General features: G+C 50.1%; 1 protein-coding gene and 1 long non-coding RNA gene across 2 annotated transcripts in view; one reads left to right on the top strand and one right to left on the bottom strand.

Annotated features, from left to right (window-relative positions):
• LOC138567040 (uncharacterized) overlaps positions 1–8,117 on the top strand; it is a 36,093-nt gene extending 27,976 nt beyond the window's left edge. Inside the window, exon 3 of the long non-coding RNA XR_011302089.1 lies at positions 7,823–8,117. This is a non-coding gene — a long non-coding RNA (uncharacterized lncRNA). The remainder of the gene's footprint in view (positions 1–7,822) is intronic.
• The window catches only part of PLCB3 (phospholipase C beta 3), an 869,107-nt gene that overhangs the window by 570,650 nt on the left and 277,025 nt on the right, over positions 1–21,432 (bottom strand). The window lies entirely within an intron of this gene.

Here is a 21,432-nt window from a genome sequence, read left to right as displayed (position 1 = left end):
CATGTGGCGGTGCTGCTGTAGAGTTCATTGCATTTTCAAATAGATCACTGAATACACATCTCACAAATGCACTTATGCTGGCTTTCATATACAGCGGAAAACAATTATTTCTCCTATCGCTACATAAATGGTGGTCAATTTAATGCCTGCAATTCTGAAAACGTTTGTTGGGACAAAGTATAGTATACTTTAGATAAAAACCCTCACATGGGCGACAAAGTGTCATTTAAGTTTCCTTGCGGCGGCAGACAAGGGCAATGTAATGCATTTGGGCAGCAGGTTACTTACCTGTTCCGACTCTGCTTGTGTTGTGTTCGAAGTATATTCAGGTATTCAAAGATGGGAAAGGCAAACTTCTAAAAGGATCTGATGGCTCTCTGGTCATGTATGCTAAATTACTTCTTATTTAAACACTGACGTTACCCGTTGAGGTATTGGTATTGAATGTGCAGCTCGCACACATGGAAAGGACCTTGTTTATGCATTAGCAGATCAGTTAGCCAAAAGTGTGGGGCCATGAATTCAGCGATACCACCACTATTGCAGAAGGAGTTACTGATTTTGATGTTGATATTCCGTATACGCCTTTAGCAGCTCGAATGGAGATTCGAGGTCGGGGTCCAGGACAGGAAAAGAGGCTGACCGGCCCCCACAGGGGGCGCTAGAGGGACGGCCTACATAGCGGGCTGTCCCCTCTGGCCACCCCCTTCCGGTTGCTGGTCATGCCTCTCCTCTTCCCACCCCCCTCAGCGAGGCGGAAGAGGCGTCCCTGGGACCTGGCTTCCGGTCGGGTCTCCCTGGGGACATTTATAAGGGCGGGAGCTGCGGGCCATCAGTCTCATTGCCCAGCAGCTCCCGCCTTGTGTGAATCTTCAATAGTGTCTGGCAGTTTCGCAGCGCGCGTCGAATTTCAGGAGGAGTGGTAAGTATGTGGGGGGTAACAGGGGTCTGCTCGCAGGCATACTTGTCAGCTTGAGCGGACCCGACTCGTGCAGGGGATCTATCCCGATATCTTGGTTTCTCCATTTTTCTCTTTGGCCGCCGCGAGGGCCAGGTACGATACGTAACGGGCAAGGGGGATTGCATCGGAGTAATGGTTGCGCTTCCATCTACAGTATGGGAGCCTGCGGGTTCAAGGTAGCTACCAGAGACAATGATTGATTTCAAACGTCGCAATATGCCTGCCCCCCCCGTTTTTTGTCAGATGTTGAAATATGCCTGCCCTTTATTCTGTCCATGATTCCCATGAGCGCAAACACTATGAATGTATATGTGTGGTTTGTATTCATGTCCGCCGTGCATGCGCTTGTTGTTATTATGAGGCAGTCCCGTGGGAAAGCTTTTGTAGCCGTTTATGGGCATCATTTGGTTGTTAGGTTGCTGAGGCCCGAGAGCTAAGGCGTAGGGAATTTTGGCTCTAGTCCAGGCCGGTCATGTGGCGCAGTAGGTAGAGCGCTTGCAGTTACAGTCAAGCAGAGCCTGCTAACGCAGGTTCGAGTCACGGCCGGACCTTAAATATGTCTTTTGAATTTCGAGGCGTTTATCAAATATACATTGTGGGCGGAAATTACAGGGGCTCGATCTCCGTGTATGTTTTGTCGATGGAGAGGTAATAATGGCCGCCGCGCCATGCGTTTGTTCTGTTTAAAAATGCAAGGTTCGTCCAAAGCGTCTCGCGCCCATGTAGGGCTTGTATCTTTCGGTAGTGTTTGTTGTGGCCCGAGAGCTTAGGCCTTTAAAGGTTGGCTCCAGCCGAGCCAGTCTGGTGGCACAGCGAATAGAGCGCTCGCATTTACATGCTGAGCCTGCTAGTGCAGGTAGGGTATTAATAATAAGGTTTTCTTCTCCGGAGCTCCGGTTCGAGTCCCCGATTTAATCGAAATATTTTCCCCCCAGCGCTAACATCGTTTAGTTAAATTTGATGTGTCGTCTTGGCCTCCGCGCCATGTTTTTGCGTTTGTTGGTTTGTTCTCCCGAGCGCGTACACCGCCGCCACGCCATGCGTTTGTTTTGTTGCTGCTATTACGCTTAAAGTGGCGTACGGCTGTGTAAGGGCTCAAGTGGCACAGCTAGTTGAGCGCTGGCACGAGCATTTATACAGAGCCTGCTAACGCAGGTTCGAATCCCGGCAGGGTTGAATTAGGCCTTTCATCCCCGAAATCGATAATTGTGCACTGGTGAGGGGGGGGCGTGGGTTCGGATTTCACAGCAGCCAATGTTTTTGAATTATGGCTGGGGTTTAGCAAGCGCCCGATCTCACACGCCTCTACATATACACCACCACCCTCCGCCCACCCCCAGGTCTGCATGGCCAGCAGTGGCTGTAGTAGCGAGGGCTGGGCCTTGGATTGCTGGAGACCCGAGTGCTAATGCAATGTCCGGAACGCAATGGGCATGTTCTTTATCATTGATTCATTGTGTCTGCCTGTGCGGCGGTTGGGTTTTTGCCGATTTGAATTATGGGGAGGAAATAAAAAAAAAAAAAAAAGTTTAACTGTTTCATCTTTGAATACAGGTCAGGCAAAGGAACAGCGTTAAGAGGAATTCTAAAGTTTTTTATCGGAAAAGAAAGGAAGTGTGGTAAGGTAAAGGCCAGGAATATTGTCTTGGGGACGGTTGAGTAAGAGGGGTAAAGCAATAGTTTTATAGTGCACTTTATTCGGTAGAGCAATGTGTAATGCATGAATGCCGGTGGATAACGTGCAGATTTTCCATCTTCAGCGCAGGATGTTGCCGGTGGAGGACTCACAGGATCTATTCCACTGCATTGAGGAAGTTCCCAACACCCCGGGTTCAAGTGAGGAGGAAGACGAAGGGGCCATCTGGGCGTTATTCCAGGAAAGGATGCAAAGTGAGGGGAAGGGTTGGGCTAAGAAAGTGCTAGCCAAAAAGCAGGCACCGCAATCGCAGCCATTGGTGGTGGAGGCCCAGATCTGTCCTCCCCTGTGGTGGATACCCCCCCCAGAGTGCAGTCACGCTGGCCGCCGTGCCGGCGGGAACGGCCATGATTTGCTACTTAAGATTTTCTAAATCTGCTCCGGTTTTCTTTCTTCGCCGTCCTCGGCTACTCCATGCAAGTAATTTTGTTATTACGGGCTTGCATTTTTGAACAGTGGCGTGGATTGTAACGCCGCGAGAGAATAAGTGTTGTTGACAAGTTCTCCAAGGGGTTGATCGTTCTGTTTTAATACGGATAGCTTCTATGGTTGCTGTCTATAGCATTTATAGTTTAGCATGGGCGTCGCACCACTGTACAGCAGCTCCCGCCTTGTGTGAATCCCCCGCCGTTCTTGATCCAATGGGCCTCCGCCGGCACCCGCATATTATGATGTTACTTCAGTGCAAGAGTTATCCATTTTGCTAAGCAGGATGCTATGTCTGTCTTGTTTGCGACCACATGGAGAGGCTGCTATTACGTGCAGTGGGTATTTCAAGTTGCTGCATTTGGTATTCGCTGGCCACCGCGCCAATTGTATTGTCAGTTAAACTGTGGCCTGGCACGGATGGCCTTCGGAGACGAGGGCGCCATGTGGGGCAAACGGCTGCCGCATAATGACAAGCCTTGTAGGTATCATTCTTCCGGAATTCCATGTCACTTCCTTGTACTGTTTCGCAATGGGGCACCACACGTTTTGTGATGTGTGGCTTGATGCAGACAATGTTTATGCAATCTTTCCCTCCCAGTTCGTGAGTAATTTTGCCCTGGTGTTTCCCTGTCTTCCTTGTAAGGCCGCATTAGTCAGTGTGGCCCTAAAGGGTAGTACAATAAGTTGGCAACTTAAAGTGGGGGGACCCAAACTCAGCCGGTGGTGATTGAAGCCGACTATTAGGATGTGCCACAAGGCGGTGCAGTCAGGTCCAGCATTTCACTTGCTGGCATCCCAGGGGTTCCCTTCACCCTCATTTGAGCGGCTTGAGGGGCCCCAGCGTTTGTTTGGACCAATGTAAAGGGAATTCTGAGGGCATATGTATAGTTCCAGGGTATGGTAACGTTGCCTTTCGCAATTGATACCTCAGGTGTGTCATGCCTCCAAACAGGCAGTAGCTTGCTGTTGCCACATAGGAAACGAATTAGTGTATTTTTAGTGAGAGGAAGCTTGTTACTTGGGGCTCGACAGGTTTTTGTCTTAGAACTGCTCCGGGGCTACCAGGATATAGTGCAGCAAGGGGGAAGGCTGGTGTCATGCTCTTAGCTTTTGCCTGGTTTGCATGGAGAATACTTCCAGGGTCACCCGAGCCCACATAGAGGAGGATGGGCATTATTTATCAACAGCCAGCAATGGCCCAAGTGGTAAGTGCCAAGTGGCACAGTGAGTAGAGCGCTCTGCATACCAGGTTCGAACCCCGGCAAGGCTAAACTCAGCCTTTCATCCTTCCGAGGTGGATAAATGTGCACCACACACCGTGGGTAATAATAAACAGTGCTAAGATACCTGAGGGTTCGTAGAGCGATATAAATGTCAAATTATTGCACCACCCGGGAAAAAATGCAGCAACTTGTAGGGAAGCTGAAGGTCACGGCCATAGTAATCACAGCAGGCAGGGTCTTTGCACGAAGGCTGGCCAGGGCAACAGCTGGCGTGGTTCAGAAACATCACATTAGATTAAGCACTGCCCGCAAAGAAGACTTAAAGATGTGGTACAGATTCCTAGACAACTTCAATGGGGTGCAGATCTGGAGAACCGTGGGAAACCAGCGCTGAGCTACAGATGTTTTCAGTTGCGGGAGGAAGCAAAGGTTTCGGTGTGATCATAGGGCCGGAGTGGTGTGCTCAGAAGTGGCCACAACAGGGGCACAAGAAGGGCAGAACAAAAAACATAATGGTCTTAGAGATGTTCCCCATTGTTGTCGCATTGTTGTTATGGCCTACGGTTCTGGCCAACAAGAGGGTACGTTTGTGGACTGACAACAATGCGGTAGTACAAGCCATTAACTTAGTCTGCATCCTGCCCAGCAATTTTGAGCTCGCTCAGAAAATTAGTGGAATTATGTCTGTATCACAACATTGAATTTAGAGCTCGACATGTGCCGGGCACTGCAAATATTACTGCTGATGCCCTTTCTCGCTTTCTGTGGTCCAAGTTCCGGAAGGCCCACCCGGAGGGCAAACTGGAGGGAGGGCCGTTCAAAAAGGAGTGGTGGCACCTGGTGGTTGGACAGGGCGCTCGCCGAATAGAGTGAGCGCTCACTCACGCCTGGAATAAGATGTAGATACCAGCAAGGTTATGGTAAGTTCAAGAGCGTGATCTCTTATCTGCAGGGCGGAAAACAGACTGCTGAGGAACAGGTACGCACTTTTTGTGGTTTGGGCACACACATAAGGCATGTCAAAGAATTGGGCAGCATCGCATTTGGCTGCGGTTGCCTCCCACTCCAAAATTGGAGGAAAAGAAAAATGATGATTGCACAAAAGGGTTTTTTGGTGCGCTCTGCATTTGAAAGGCTGGGCCCGTTCGGAGCCAAGGGCTAATGATGTGCGAAAACCAATTGACTTTGGGTTATTGGTAAAATTGTTGGCCACGTTACCTAGCATATGCTTCAGTGAATACGAAATGGCGCTATTCAAGTTGGCATTCGCATGGGTCTTTTTTGAGGCATTTAGGATTAGTGAGCTAGTTTCTGCATCCAAGAAGGACATATCTGGGCGGGCCATTGCTTTGGGGGATGTATCTCTGTGTTCACAAAACTCAGGTGAAGGGGTCAGTATATTGTTAAGGAAAAACAAAGCGGACCAGCAAGGAAAAGGTTATAACATAGCTTACATGGGGCCCCCCTTGCGGAATGTTGCCCGGTACACCTTTTTAAGATCTTTATACAATTGAGAGCTACGAGTGCTGGCCCCCAGCTAACTCAAGCCGACACTTCCCCCATTTCTGTATTTCAATTCCGCAAAGTGCGGACTATGGCTTTGAGGGCCTCGGGCATCCAGGGTGAAGGATGGTCCACGCATAGTTTTAGGATAAGGCAGCTACCACAGCCTTTCAGCAGGGCATGTCTCCCTGGGCGATCATGAAAGTGGGGAGGTGGGAGTCGGGCAGTTATCGACTGTATGTCCGCCCCAAGCACAGTGCATTCTCATAAGAATACTAGATACCGAGAGCACTCAAGGGCCGGGGCTGGGTAGTTGGGCGGTTGGATCCTGGGGGAGCAAAAAACTTATGGTGAGGTATGTTTTTTCCCCACAGACGATGCAGCGTGGTTGATCGGCCACTCATTTGTGACACGTGCGGAAAAAAGGGCTAGGCAATGGATGACCGGCCACAACCTGGGATTCAAGGGTACCGAGTGTGTGTGGCTGTGCACTCCGGAATGAGGTGGCATTCCTTGCTGCCTGCCATTCACTGGCGACTCCAGTGGAGACGGGCACCAAGGCGGTTATTGATTCATTTGAGGGGCAACAATCTGGCCAAGTTAGGTTGCGGACGCTTGCTTGCCCAAATACAGGTGACTTTGCGCATAGTGGCGCACGAGTTACCAGGCACTGAAATATTCTGGTCAGAAATGGTGCAAGGGCAGGTTTTTGGAGTGACGCCATTTCTGTGGCCGGCATGGAAAAATCCAGGAAGCGCCTCAACAGAAGTGTTGCGAAATTCACCAAGGCAGAGGGCCTGGGGTATGTAGGGTATTGCTGATTAAGCTCCTTGCCTTCCCATTTTGATGCAGACGTGGTCCACCTATCTGACAAAGGCAACAATGTTTTCCTGACGGCTACACTTGGTGAGCTAAGGAGGGCTGGTTGCAAATAAACCAATGGTGAGTATGGTAACAATGTCAATGCTAAATGAAAGTTTTTAAAGAGAAGTAAGGTCTGAAGGTTTGGGGGCATTGATGGCAGCGTGAGCCACCATCAAAGCGTGGCGGAGTATCGGGGCGGTCCTAGCCAATGAGGAACTTCACGCTGCAGCGGCTCGGGATTGGCCGGGCTCAAGCCGATCCCTCGACAGGCACCGACTCCCGTCCTTAGGGCTCTAGGCCAACAATCTTCCTGGTCAGTGCCCCCGAGTGTCCCATTGGTTGTACCAGTGTAGCTGGGTATTAACCAGCAGTTTTGTCAGTTTGGCCAGTGGCTAAAGAGGTGACATGGTTCACCCGTATCTGACTGTTTGGCCAGTGGCTAAAGAGGTGACATGGTTCACCCGTATCTGACTGTTTGGCCAGTGGCTAAAGAGGTGACCTGGTTCACCCGTATCTGACTGTTTTTGTGATGTGGCTGGGACCGTCCCAAGTTGTCTTGCTCCTAATAAACTGTGACCTTGTGTTTTCCAAAGAACTTTAAAAAAGTTGTCTGTGTATTCATTTCAGTGTGTTATTGTACTGACCAAAGGAGGTGGGGGTGTCCAATGGGGATCTCCCCGCTAAGAGGCTAACCGGCCCCCGCAGGGGGCGCTATAGGGACGGCCTACATGGCGGGCTGTCCCCTCTGGCCACCCCCTTCCGGTTGCTGGTCATGCCTCTCCTCTCTCCCCCCCCCATCAGCGAGGCGGAAGAGGCATCCCCGGGGACCTGGCTTCCGGTCGGGTCTCCCTGGGGACATTTATAAGGGCGGGAGCTGCGGGCCATCAGTCTCATTGCCCAGCAGCTCCCGCCTTGTGTGAATCCCCACCCACCCACGCCTGATAAGTAAAGTAATGGGGCGAACAAGTTGAAGGTCGGTAAGATTCTGAGTTGGAGTTAATACGTGCAGACCGGTAGTAAGAGTAGGATCAAGGTGAGGCTTTCGCATCATCAATATAAGTAGTAAGGTGCACATAGTAGAAGTATTGATAAAATAAGTTTAGTGTGTTGTATGATTTGTTCCTAATTTCTCTTCTCTTGTTACAGGCGGAGTATCGGGGCGGTCCTAGCCAATGAGGAACTTCACGCTGCAGCGGCTCGGGATTGGCCGGGCTCGAGCCGATCCCTCGACGGGCACTGACTCCCTTCCTTAGGGCTCTAGGCCAACAATCTTCCTGGTCAGTGCCCCTGAGTGTCCCGCTGGTTGTACCAGTGTAGCTGGGTATTAACCAGCAGTTTTGTCAGTTTGGCCAGTGGCTAAAGAGGTGACATGGTTCACCCGTATCTGACTGTTTTTGTGATGTGGCTGGGACCGTCCCAAGTTGTCTTGCTCCTAATAAACTGTGACCTTGTGTTTTCCAAAGAACTTTCAAAAAGTTGTCTGTGTATTCATTTCAGTGTGTTATTGTACTGACCAAAGGAGGTGGGGGTGTCCAATGGGGATCTCCCCGCTAAGGACGCGTGGCTATGGCGAGGGTGCAGTGTGGGTGAAATATGAAGACATAAGGTTACAAGTAAAGTAGGGATGCTATAAAGTTTGCTTTTGATTGCTTTTACATAATTACATTTTCCAACCCATGAAGCTAAAGAAAGTATGAGGTCTGTATTGTAAAAGAATTAGGTTGTCTCAGACATGTCAGCGCCCACTGCATTGTTTTGATTCAGAGAAAAAAAAAAAAGTAAAACAAAAAAGGATCAAGCCACCATCTCACCCCCCATGAAATAGTCACTGGAAGGCCCTGGGCCCTGGCCATTATGTGCCATATTTATATTGGGGGAGATGAGTGGATATTTTAGGGATTCAGTGCAGTGATGTTTTCTCTGCAAACAGGTTCTTCCCTTCGTCTCCAAGGACAGAGGCGACCAACAAGAAATTCTGCAAATGATTCCAAGGGATAGCATTAATAGTAAAATATTTGTGAGGAAATGAAAGCAAGCCAGATCAGAGTGCCTTCCAAGTACGTCTACTGCAGTGAATATAAGCGAGAAGAAGCCCCAATACCATTTGTCAGATGCAGGATAGCAAAGTCCAAAAAGGCACTGGCTGCTTTAGCCACCAAGGAGAAAGACATTATTCCCCAACAAACAAGTCATGTTTTACTGTATTGGTTCTCATGTTTCCTATTCGGTGTGATTCTGTTGTGGTGTTTCTATGGTGGTGTTCCTTGGACTGGATGCTGCGTCGTTCTTATTGTAAGGTCAGCAGTATTTCCACATTGAACGACAAATGAAATGTAATATGATGATTCCAAATGTCTTATACTTTTAGCACAATGTTGTTTAGGGGGGGGGGATTTACAACTTTCTGGTTTCCAAGTATTACGTTTTTTAGTTAATGTCACTCGATGGAATTTAGGAGGAATAAAAAGCACCACTCTCATTCGGTTCCATGTCATTTCATCGCAGGATGTTTTTTCGCGGGATTTTTTAACGAAAAAACATCACATTTTAAAAAAATTATTTTTGGAGGGGGTCCCCCCCCCAAACCCGCCATTCGCTGTAATTTATTTTGTATTCCTAAACACCCACACCCCTTAGATATATTTTTCTAACCCCCCCCTAAAAAATGAGATGAGTTTTTTCATTAAAAGATTTGCATGAAAAAAACCTGCGAAAAAACATCCCAGCGATTAAAGGACATCGTACCTCTCATTCATGGTATAAAAAGGTCCCAATTTGAAATATTATAATGCATCTCTTCCATGCTGTCAATGTTGACCTCTTTTTTAGTTGCCAGTGCGAGTTTATGGTGGGGGACCAGGAGCTTGGGTGAAGGTAACGTTCCCACTATTTGAGGAGGAATGCATTTGTGTGACAATGGTGTCGACGTCTCTTGCACTGTTTTTGAAACCTGTGCTACTGTATGTACTAAATGCACTTCTTCACTTACTTGGATGGCTCCTACGGCACCAACTGCACTCACTCTGAAACTTCTCATGCCCCAGTTGTGTTACCAGGGTAATGGAACATTGGCCATAGGAACAAATCTGGGATGTGCAACTATCCTGGACGTTGCAGACTTGCAGTTAAGCAGCGCAGTTCTCATGGATGTCTTCTGGCCCTGCAGAGGATTGGCATATAATCAGCTGCCTCCTTCCTGGTCGGGGCTATGTTCTTTAGTTACTTTGGACACTCCTGTTGTCATTGTTCCAAGTCAAGTTCTTCATCGTTTCTTTGAAAAAAGTAGCTCTGTTTCGTTATTGCATCGGCACAAGAGAAGCAATTATTTTGCATCTTCCGCAAGACTGAATCCTTTCTATTCTGCATCTATTCTAGCCTCAAAGAGGTCAGAGTGCAGCTTATGCAAAATGGCTGCAGAAGAGACATTTTGCATTGATGCAGTTTATCAATGCTAAAGAATATGGTTGCAATGCCACAAAAGAGGAGCTCAGGGGCCTTAGTCTTACAGGTCTTCACAATGAGTGTACCTTAAACATTTTGACAGCATCATCAGGAGGAGTTAGTCAATTAATATGTACTTCCATTGCTTAAATGATGCATGAAAATTGCTCCCTGACCCAAGCTATCACAGTTTTCTTAATCTACAGAAGTGTTTATCTGCAGAAGCAGGTCATCACTGGGGACCGGTCAACTGGTTGGTCATTGAACTTGCCCAGATGGGCTTTCTCACGTCTGAAGATACTATTGCCTGTTTTATTTCTGCTCCTTTATATTCTGGAACAGGTTTGACGACATGTATTAAAGAGATACTCCTCTGCATGTCCCATGCTTCCTACTCTACACCTTCAGCTTCTTTTCTACCTCCACTCTCGCCCTCCACCTTCATGTCCTTGTTCTCATACGGTGCATGGTCATTAGGGCGTGGCGATAGCCATCACCAAAAGGGGGGAATGAAGGGAGAAATCCAAAATAAAGATGACTAGCTTTGAAATATTGCGATGCAGTTGGGTGTCATTTTGATTTACCTAGAGTCTGCTCTGTATTGGCATCCATTTTATGTGAAGAGTCCGGTGATGTAATGTTTGTGGATTGGGGACAGCAATGCAAGGTCTGGGCCTCATCTAACCAGCTGTATTTGTGTAAAGTAACTCATTCATGGAGGGTCCTTCCTGACAAGGCCAAGCAAACGGAGTAGTTGACCAATGATTGTTCTGCTAATCCTGAGCTGGTTGTAAACTGTTGTAAACCAAATCCTGCTTACGTGTAAAAGATGTATACATTAACTGCTAAAAGGCATGTTCATTGAGTCATTTGTGTTAACCACATGGTTAAGCAATTCCTCCCGGCCGAAATGCAATAAATGGGCACTTGCTTTGAAGCCTGGGCCTCTGTTTGGCATTAGTGTGTTTTTCTCTAAATTCTAGTACAACAGACAGATAATAGACTAATCCTGATATAACATGAAAGTCTGTATAACCGGCAAGGCACAAGCTCACCGGAAGTTTGCAGGTTAACAATCAGGATAAAGGCAGGTTGCAAGATTGACACAGGCTGTGAAGCAAGCATCTATGAGAAAACTATGCTTTACGAAGGCACCCATCGCCTCCCGTTTTCTTTCAAGGAAGGGGAAAACAAATTTAAAAAAAAAATATATCACTTTTTGGTAACATTGAAATCTATATTTTCTAAACACCTTTTACGGATCTATTTGCTACTTTAAGAACAATAAATGTATTCTGTATTACTTGGTTTGCTCCTAATAATGTTGAACACAGTTATCATATTTAAAAGTATATTTTATTCAGAAAATGTTATAAACGTCGTAATTGAATGTAATGTTATTGGAACGTGTGTTACAATTGGAGCAACATGCAGCTGAACTCTAACCCCCCACCACCCAAACACAATACACCATGAAACCCACACAGGCAGGGCAGCTTTATGGCCATTATTACCACCTACGCCACATTAACTCGGAGGAGCCTGAGAAACTCGGAAAGAAAAACCGCAGCGTTTTCAAACACAACCGCGTTGTGTTTCTGCCTGCTGTGGCTATCACTTTGGGTCTCCGGTACTACCCCAGGGGAGCACGGGGGGCCCGACAGCCCCAAATGGGAAAGCAGATTTAGGCAGAAACGCTGCAGTATTTAGCATTTCCCATTTGGGGCTCTCAGGCCCCCCGTGGGGAGCCCGAGAGCCCCAAATGGGAAATCAGCTGTAGGCAGAAACACTGCGGCATGTAAACACAACCGTGTTGTGTTTCTGCCTGCCTTGGCTTTCACTTTGGGTCTCCGGTGCTCCCCTGGGGGAGCACCGGAGACCCAAAGTGATAGCCACAGCAGGCAGAAACACAACGCGGTTGTGTGTGAAAACGCTGCGGTTTCTCTTTCCGAGTTTCTCAGGCTCCTCCGAGCCGGAGGAGCCTGAGAAACTTGGAAAGAAAAACCGCAGCGTTTTCAAACACAACGTTGTATTTATGTTTGCGGTCGCTTCAAAAGCGACCGCAAACATAAATACAACGTTTTTAAAGCTGCGGTTTTATTTCTAAGTTTTCCGGGCTCCTCCAGCCCGGAAAACTTAGAAAAAAACGCAGCTAGTGCTTATTTTTTTTACAAAATAAATAGCACTTACCGAGATTCAGCTGCAGCTTTCCTGCTCTGGTCTCCGGTCCCCATCCTGCGCGTACAGCACCAATGAAGGAAAAGCCACCCAGCGGTAGCTTTTGTTTACTACAGCTGGCTGGCTTTTCCTTCATTAGTGCCGCAAAAGCAAAAGCCAGCACAGGCGGCCATCCATTTCAGAAAATGGATGCACCCATGTGCTTGCTTTTGCCAATTTTGAGCTTGAATAGCTCAAAATTTTACATAGGAAGTTTTTAGTGCTAGTATTTATTTTTAATGTTGCCCATCTATTTTTTAAATAAAATGTTTTACTGGACTATCCCTTTAAGGTCATGGTCCTCTTGATGATTCAAATGGTCAAAACGACTAGCCGCATGGTGAAGTAACTCATCAGACTGGCCCACATTGGCCAAAATAGTGGTTCACTTTGACCCAAAAAACTGTCACACGCCAGCACTTTGCATTTTCGGCTCGGGCAGTGTCCTATTGCCCTATTGGCCAGTCCGAGCCTGCTTCAGGCCTACACTAATCAGCACTACAGGTGTGACACCTTCCTCTACCCCACTAAAGAACCCTCTCTTTTGATGAGCCATGCACCACACCAAAGGGTCACTGCAATGGCAGAAGTGTACAAAACAATGACTTTAGATTAAATTACAACTACAGCTGCAAGCGGCTTGGTTTTTGCCCGCTTATGAGAAGCTTGCGAACATGACCAGGGAGAGAGGGCGCAGCCAATATTGCACACACCCTATTGGTGAATGGGGCACCACCACTGTCCATGATTAAAATGTGGACTTTGGTGCTAAACATGTTATTCATCATTTTAAAAGAAAACACTATGTACGTGTTTTAAACCATTCTTAAAATGTTACATTTTCCAGAAACAAAATTGTATTTTGAAGTTTCTGGTCCTTCATATCGCTAGGCATGCCACAGGTGATCCACGAGTGCACAGGCAGGTCCCAGGCAGCCTCAGAGTCACAGGCAGGCTACAGGTTCAAATGCAAGCCCCATGCTCACGTGCATACGACAGGAAGCTAAGGAGCAAGAAATAGGCAGCCCGACACACAGGCAATAACCATAAACTCAGGTAGGTCGCATGAAGAGACCACGTCACATGCAGGCAACAGCCTCACTGTGAGCACACGCGTCCTCCAGACACGGGAGAAGTCTACACCAGGACGATGAGGTTAATCGCAGACTAGACACCAGCTCACACGCATTTCAGAGGAAGAGAAAAGAAAAAGACAATCTCTGGCTCAGAGGTAGGTCAAAAGCAGGTTAGAATCCAAGACAAAGGCTCATAGCCAGTGCACCACATGAAGGCCCACAGGCAGGGCACAGACGGCACACAGGTCCAGAGGCGGGCACACCCTATTCAGCACGCAAGATTAACAGCATATTACCCTAATGTGAGTATATATCACACCAGATGAACAAGTTACTTTCTTACCTGGTAACGTTCTTTCGATGGGATGATCCGACGACGTATTCCATATCTATGACATGTAATCACCACAGCTGTGCTGCTTCGGAAACTTTTTCGGCGTCTGCGTCCTGCGTCGATGACGTCGATGCGCCGTCGTCGAGGACCTCCTCCGATGTCATCCGATGTGATAAGTAGGACGCACGACGCCCATAGCCTCAGTTGTAGTTTTTTCCCCCAGAACGTGTGACATAAGACAACTGCCAGTCAGACACAAAGCCTTGCGGAACGTAAGCTGCAATCGCAAAAGAAATTCTGTAGCGGGGAAGGCAGGGCGGGAGCGATATGGAATACGTCGTCGGACCATCCCATCGAAAGAACGTTACCAGGTAAGAAAGTAACTTGTTCTTCGAGGGGATTGGGTCCTCCGACGTATTCCATATCTATGACAGACTCCCAAAGCAGTACCAAAACAAGGAGGAGGGAAAGAATTTAGAATCAAAATGTAGAATAGCCAAACAAATAGCAGATCAAAGGACCGCCTTGCCAAAGGCCAGATCCTGCGCTCGGATGGAATCAAGGGAATAGTGACGTACAAATGTATGTACAGAAGCCCAGGTGGCTGCATCACAGATGTTGCGAATAGGAACACCCCTCTGCAGGGCAGTAGACGCAGCCATACCCCTGGTAGAATGGGCCCGCAAGCCAGCCGGTGGGTCCTTACCCGCCAAACAGTAGCACTCCGAGATGGCCAAAGTAATCCAGCGAGACAAAGTCTGTTTCGTCACAGCTTGCCCCAAACGCTTTCCAGCGTAACCAATAAAGAGTTGATCATCCACTCTGACCCGGGACATGCGTGAAACATAAAAGCTTAAAGCTCTCCTAGGATCAAGCCTATGGAGCCTCTCCTCTTCCTTACCAGGATGCGGAGGAGGATAGAATGCCGGAAGAACAACCTTCAGGGCCAAATGAAATTCCGTCACTACCTTCGGAAGAAAAGAAGGACGAACTCTAAGGACAACCCTGTCCTGGTGAAATACAGTGAAGGGAGGCTTAACTGAAAGTGCCTGTAACTCACTCACTCTGCGAGCGGAAGTAACCGCAACTAAAAACACAGTTTTCAGAGTTAACAGCCTCAAAGGGCAAGAATGTAAAGGCTCAAACGGAGCACCCATAAGAAACTTAAGAACCAGGTTGAAATCCCAACCGGGCACCAGGAAAGGTGACGGAGGGAACACATTAGTGAGCCCTTTCAGGAACTGTGAAATCAAAGGGATTTTAAAGTAAGAACACTCTTCAGACGAGCGCTTAAAGATGGACAGCGCTGCCAGGGAACCCTTAACGGTACCCACTTGCAAGCCCCTGTGGGCCAAAGAAAGTAAAAAGGACAGAACCATGGGGATGTCACATGCAAAAGGATCCACATTCTGAACCCTGCACCAGTCGCAGAACTTACGCCAACGGCAACGGTACAGAGACTTTGTTGCCGGTCTTCGGGCCTAAAGCAACACCTCCATCACGTCCTCAGGGAAGTCCCAATCCTTATACCTCAACCTTTCAGAAGCCAAACGTGAAGGTTGAGGGATCTGACCTCTGGATGGAGAACCTGACCCCCCTCCCGTGAGAGCAGATCGTCTCGGTAGGGAAGACGACGTGGAGGGCAGATGGATAAGTCGAGAAGGTCCGGGTACCACGTCCTCCGAGCCCACGCCGGGGCAATGAGGATCATCCGGGAACCGAACTTCCGTAACCTCCGCAGCACTTGCGGGATGACGGGGACTGGAGGAAACGCGTACAGCAGCGGGAATGACCACTCCACCACAAACGCGTCTCCTAAGGCTCCTTCTGGAGGAAATTCCCGCGAGCAAAACCTTTCGCACTTCCGGTTGACACTGGAGGCGAAGAGATCCACTTGAGGGGTCCCCCAAAGGGCGAAGATCTCCAGGAGAATCTCCTGAGCCAACTCCCACTCGTGAGAGATCGCGCTCTGCCTGCTCAGAGCGTCCGCCGTCACGTTTTCGGCTCCGGCCAGATGAACTGCCGAGATCGAAACTTCCTGCTGGATGGCCCAGAACTCGAGCTGCATCGCCTCTCTGCACAGAGGAAGTGACCCGCCCCCCACTTTTTGTTGAGGTAGTGCATGGCCACTGTGTTGTCCGTCAGGATCAGGACATTCTTCCCTCGCACAGACGGCAGAAAAGCCTTCAGGGCTAGCCTGACGGCCCTCAGCTCCAACAGATTGATATGGAGTCTGGACTCCGACGGAGACCAACGACCGCTGACTGTCAGCCCGTTGGCATGAGCTCCCCATCCCGTGAGGGATGCATCCGTCACGATCGTCACCTCCGGCCAGGGAAGCCAAAATGGAGCCCCCTTCATCAAGTTACCTTCGACGGCCCACCACAGAAGGTCCCGGGCGACCGAGGACGGCACCTGAATCGAGTCCGACATCCTGCCGGAGGACTGCGACCATTGCGTCTTGAGTGCCCACTGCAAAGATCTCATCCGCAGGCGAGCCTCTGGCACCAGAAGAATGCAGGATGCCATGAGGCCGAGCAACCTCAAGAACTCGAACGCTGGGAGCGTCTGGGCATGCTGAAACTTGTGCACCATCTGCTGAATGTGAAGAGCCCTCACCTGGGGAGGAAAACACTGCCCCAGGGAAGTGTCGAGCACTGCTCCGATGTACTGGAGCCGCTGTGTTGGCGTCAAATGGGACTTCTTTAAATTGAGGGAGAAGCCCAGCCTGTGAAGGGAGCGACAGGTGATCGATAGATGATCCAGGACTTGCTCGGGAGAGCTCCCCCTGATCAACCAATCGTCCAGGTAGGGGTAGACGTGAATCCCCCCTTGCCTGAGATGCGCTGCCACCACCACCATGAGCTTGGTGAAAACCCTCGGGGCGGAGGTCAATCCGAACGGCAGGACCCGAAACTGAAAGTGCGAGTCGCCAACCGCGAACCTCAGGTACTTCTTGTGCTTGGGATGGATCGGCACATGGAAGTAAGCATCCTTGGGGTCGAGTGACACCAACCAGTCCTGAAGCTGAAGGGCCTGGAGGACTTGAGAGAGAGTAACCATCTTGAACTTGTCCTTCCTGAGGAGTTTGTTCAAACCGCGCAAGTCCATGATGGGTCTCAATCCCCCGTCTTTCTTCGAAACCAAAAAATAAGGGGAATACCATCCCTTGTTCCTCTCCGCTACAGGCACCAGTTCTATGGCGCCTTTCTCCAGGAGGGCTAGAATTTCCTGCGCAAGGAGCGGATCCGGACTCTGCAAAGAGGTTCCCCGGTGGATTGTCGAGAGGCCTGTGCCGAAAAGGAAGACAGTAGCCGTGGGTTATGATCTCCAGAACCCACACATCTGAAGTAATGGCTTGTCACTCTACAAGATGCTGGGCCAGCCTTCCCCCAACCGGCGAACCATGGGACATGGCCTCACGACTGAGTGGGAGCGGCTGCGGCGTTACCTGAGGGCAAAGAGGCAACTGCCCGAGCGGCCTTGGCACCACGGGTACCCTGTCGTCCACCTCTGGTACCCCTGCGATGGCCTCTTTGACTGCCAGCTCCTCTCGCTTTACTGAAGGAGGAGTAATAACGAAAGGAACCCCCCTCCACTGCTGTCCCCTAGGACGAAAAGGCGGAGGTTGGCGAACTGCAGCGCCCAACGACTTTGCTGCAGCTTTTGAGGTCTGCACCCTCTCAAGGCTCTCGTCAGCCTTGCTGCCAAAAAGGTGTTCACCATCAAAGGGCATGTTGAGGAGCCGGGACTGCACATCAGGCGCAAACCCCGACTTCCGCAACCACGCAAACCTGCATATCACGGTGCTCGCCGCCATGGACCTACTGACGCATTCAGCTAAGTCCAAACCCGACTGAACGGACTCACACATGGCATCCTTACCATCCTGGACCATAGCAAGGAAACCATCCCGTTCATCCCCTTCGGGAACATGTTCAGCCGCTAACGCAACACAGTTCCACAGAGTGTGCGTGAAACGTGACAAGGCACAAATGGAGTTGGCCGCCTGAAGCGCCATACTACCAGAAGAAAACACTTTCTTCGCCCAGCCATCAAAAGGTTTGTCGTCCCTATCAGGAGGGATGGTAGGGTACGACGCCTGCTTCGCCGGGGCCGTGGCCGCCTGCACCACCAAACTCTCCGGATTGGGGTGCCTGGTCAAGTAGCAGGGGTCGCCACTGGCTGGACGGTATTTTCGCGACAAGGATCTGCCCACCGCCGGGAGACTCTCCGGAGCAGTCCAAGCCGCCGCCACCCTTCTTCTGTAAAGCCATATGGAACGGCAGAACCGGGTCAGTTGGGGGACCAACATCAAGGATGTCTGTCAGATCATCCTGCACAAACTCCCCTGGGGGAGCAGACCATCCCAAGTACTCAGAAACCCTAGCCATAAGGCGCCGGTACGAGGAATCAGCATGAGAGCCAGGCTCAGGCCTACAAAACTCCACCTCCGGAGAGGTGTCCAATCCACTGGCATCATGCAGTGACTGTCTCAACTCGGCAAACTGACTATGGGCCGAGACAATTTCATCCGGAACCTGACTAGGAACCAGGCCATCAGAATCCTCATCCGCCTCTGAAATATAGTCCAGGTGGCGAAAAGAAGGCACTCGAGAGTGCTTGCTCTTAACCAGAGCCTTCCTAGGGGGTCCACCCGTGCCCTGGGGTACCTCCGACACGAAAGGCGTTGAGCGAATTGGCGCCAGCGTCGAGAGAACCGGCACCGGCGCCGAGAGGATCGGCGTCGACGTCGAGGAAATCGGCGTCGACATCGAGGAAATCGGCGTCGACGTCAGATGCAGCGCCTCCAGAATCGGCGGCGTCGACACAGCCCTCGAGGCTGGAGCCCCGAGCGTGTCCCTCAACGACCTGAGCGTCGACGGCATCGACGACTTCCCCGGAGCCAGAGCCTCGAGAAAGCCCGTCGACGCCCTCGACGCCACAGACGTCGATGCCTTCTTTGAAGACCTCACAGGTGCACACGGTCTCGAACGCCTCGAGGACCGGGACCTGGATCGGGTACGTCGAGAACGAGTCCCCTTGTCCGAACGGGACCTCTCCCGTGACTCGTGCCGACCACTCTTGCGAGCGGTGTCTCTCGACCTCACACGACCGACCCCACTCGGGGGCGCGGACGGCTGAGTACCCTGCGACTCAAGAATCGCCAACATCTTCTTCCCGAAGAAAGCCCATTCCTCCGGCGTCGCACGGCTGGAGGGGTAAGCGACGTGCCGGGCAGAGCCCTCCGAAGAGGACCTGGAAGACGACCGGTGTCGGCGCTTCCGAGAATGCCTCGAAGAGGCTGAGGAGTGGCGAGACCGACTCCTAGAAGGAGACCCACGAGACTTCCGACGATGACACGGAGAGTCACCCCTCGAATCATCCGTCGAAAGCCCCGCAGACTTCGACTTCCGGGGCCTGGACACCCGACCTACCGACAACTTCTTCTTACGTTCGCGTAAGGCTTTGGACGTGAGCGACTGGCAGTCGATAGTCATCCGTGTCGTGGGCCTCCCCGAGGCACCAGAGGCAGGCGTCGTGCGAGTCCGTCACCGACATCTTGGACCCACACTCCCCGCACTTCTTGAAACCCGGACGCGGGGTCGAAGATGAAGTAGACATCTTCAGAAGGATTTTCACAAACGAACAGGTTCGAAGAACCGAGAAGAACAGAACTCCAAAGAGTCGAGGCGTTTAAACCGCGAAACACGAAGCAACACGTTCGCGGAAAAAACGGAACTGAGGGTATGGGCGTCGTGCGTCCTACTTATCACATCGGATGACGTCGGACGTCGGAGGAGGTCCTCGACGACGGCGCATCAACGTCATCGACGCAGGACGCAGACGCCGAAAAAGTTTCCGAAGCAGCACAGCTGTGGTGATTACATGTCATAGATATGGAATACGTCGGAGGACCCAATCCCCTCGAAATTACCATTTGGACATGATATAAGGAGGTACACACTATAGTGCCCAAACATGTACCGAAAGCGTCAAGCCCAGAAGCAGCAACTTGGACTAAGGACCTGTAGCATTAGCACATACTACAAGTGCAAAATTAAAGTCTTCATTGCTGGGCCATGCATAGCAGAACACTGAGCCGCATGCAGTGACAGGACACCAGCAGTGGAATGTGGTAGCACGTGTACAAAGAGCGCACATTTAACCGAACCTGTTGCAGAAGAGAAGGTGCAGTGAGAGGGCACCTGAGGCAGAGCACTGTGGGAATGAGTGCAACAGTAGCTCAAGGCTTAACGAATTCCCAGGTCAATCCTGCCCCACCACTCCGAAGCCTTTCAGCAGGTTGACTTTCACTCCATCATCAACTACCTTGAGGACCACGAATTGTGTGACCCCTCCAATCAGGATTCTGCAGCAGAGACTTCACTGGAAAAGCACTTGCCCACATCTCAAATTTCCTAATCACTGTTCATTGCTCCAAACTCCGCTCCATTCAAATCCTTCCCAATCTCTCTGTAACCTTTATCATCATGGATCACCTCTACCTCCTCCAAACCCTCTCCGCCCCCGAGTTCCACCTTTCCTGTTGGTTTCCCCAAGGATCTGTCCTAGGCCCACGCCTCTTCACATTCTGCACAACCTCCCTAGACACAGTCACCTCCTCCTCTGGCTTCCAATGCTGCCTCTTTGCCCATCTTCTTTTTACTGCGTCAACCCTGAAATCTCCCAATGCATCACCAGTTGCCTCAGCCATTCGTCACTGGATGGCTCTATGCTGCCCGATGCTCAACTCTTCCAAAATTGAGATCATATTCCCAAGTGTCTAATGCCAATCCCTATCAACGTACCCCCAGATATCCTCTCTTCTTCGCCCGAGGCTCCCAACCTTGGAGTCTTCTTCGACAGAGAACTGGAACTGAAACTGCTGCAGTTCATCAAGTCTACGGCCAGGGCTCCTAGAGCCAACTGCTGCAATATCAAAGAAAATATGCCTGCACATCACCCACCACATTGCCAAAATGCTTGCGATCGGCAAACTTGGTTACTGCTCAGGCTAACTGCTTGGTATCCACTCTATTTCTGCTCTTCTCTCAAAAAAAGCCCTAAACTTTGCTCTATATATTACTTTCATCCTTCCCCCACCTCTAACCGCCAACACCGCACGCGTTGGCTCGCTTTGGAAAACTACCTCTTTAAATTCCCATTTACAAAGTAAATCAAAGCCTTGCCCCACCCCCTACCTTTGAAACTGCATCTCCCTGTCGTACTCCGAGTTGCTCCCCTCTCCCCCAACCTCTCCATTATTCGTCCCCTAGTGCTTGCTCCAACTTCTGCTCCTTTACCCCATTTGCCCCCTTCCAATGGAAAGCGTCCCACCAGACATCAAAGCCATCCCCTCAATCGACCAATGCAAATCCAAGATCAAGCTCTACCTTGTGGCCACCGAAGAAGCCTCGCTTCCCACCCACTAAAATTGATCCCCGTCCACACCTTCCCTTTTCACTCAAATCCTTTGTTCAAGCTGTAAATGTGTTATCTGCCAATGTTATTATTAGTGGCCATGGCCCTAGGCTAACATTAAACAGAACTCATGCCTGTTCTCCATTTCAGGTCCCAGGTTTATGTCCCGTCAAAATACCTCCTCAACAATTGGTCACTCAATATTGGATTACTTGTTTGTGCTGTACAGGAATCTTACCCCAGGGATTGTCTTCGTTTACTGT

The sequence above is a fragment of the Ambystoma mexicanum genome, chromosome 2p, assembly GCF_040938575.1.
Source record: "Ambystoma mexicanum isolate Mex_15411 chromosome 2p, UKY_AmexF1_1, whole genome shotgun sequence".
Taxonomy (NCBI): domain Eukaryota; kingdom Metazoa; phylum Chordata; class Amphibia; order Caudata; family Ambystomatidae; genus Ambystoma; species Ambystoma mexicanum.
This window is presented reverse-complemented; position numbering and strand designations above follow the sequence as displayed.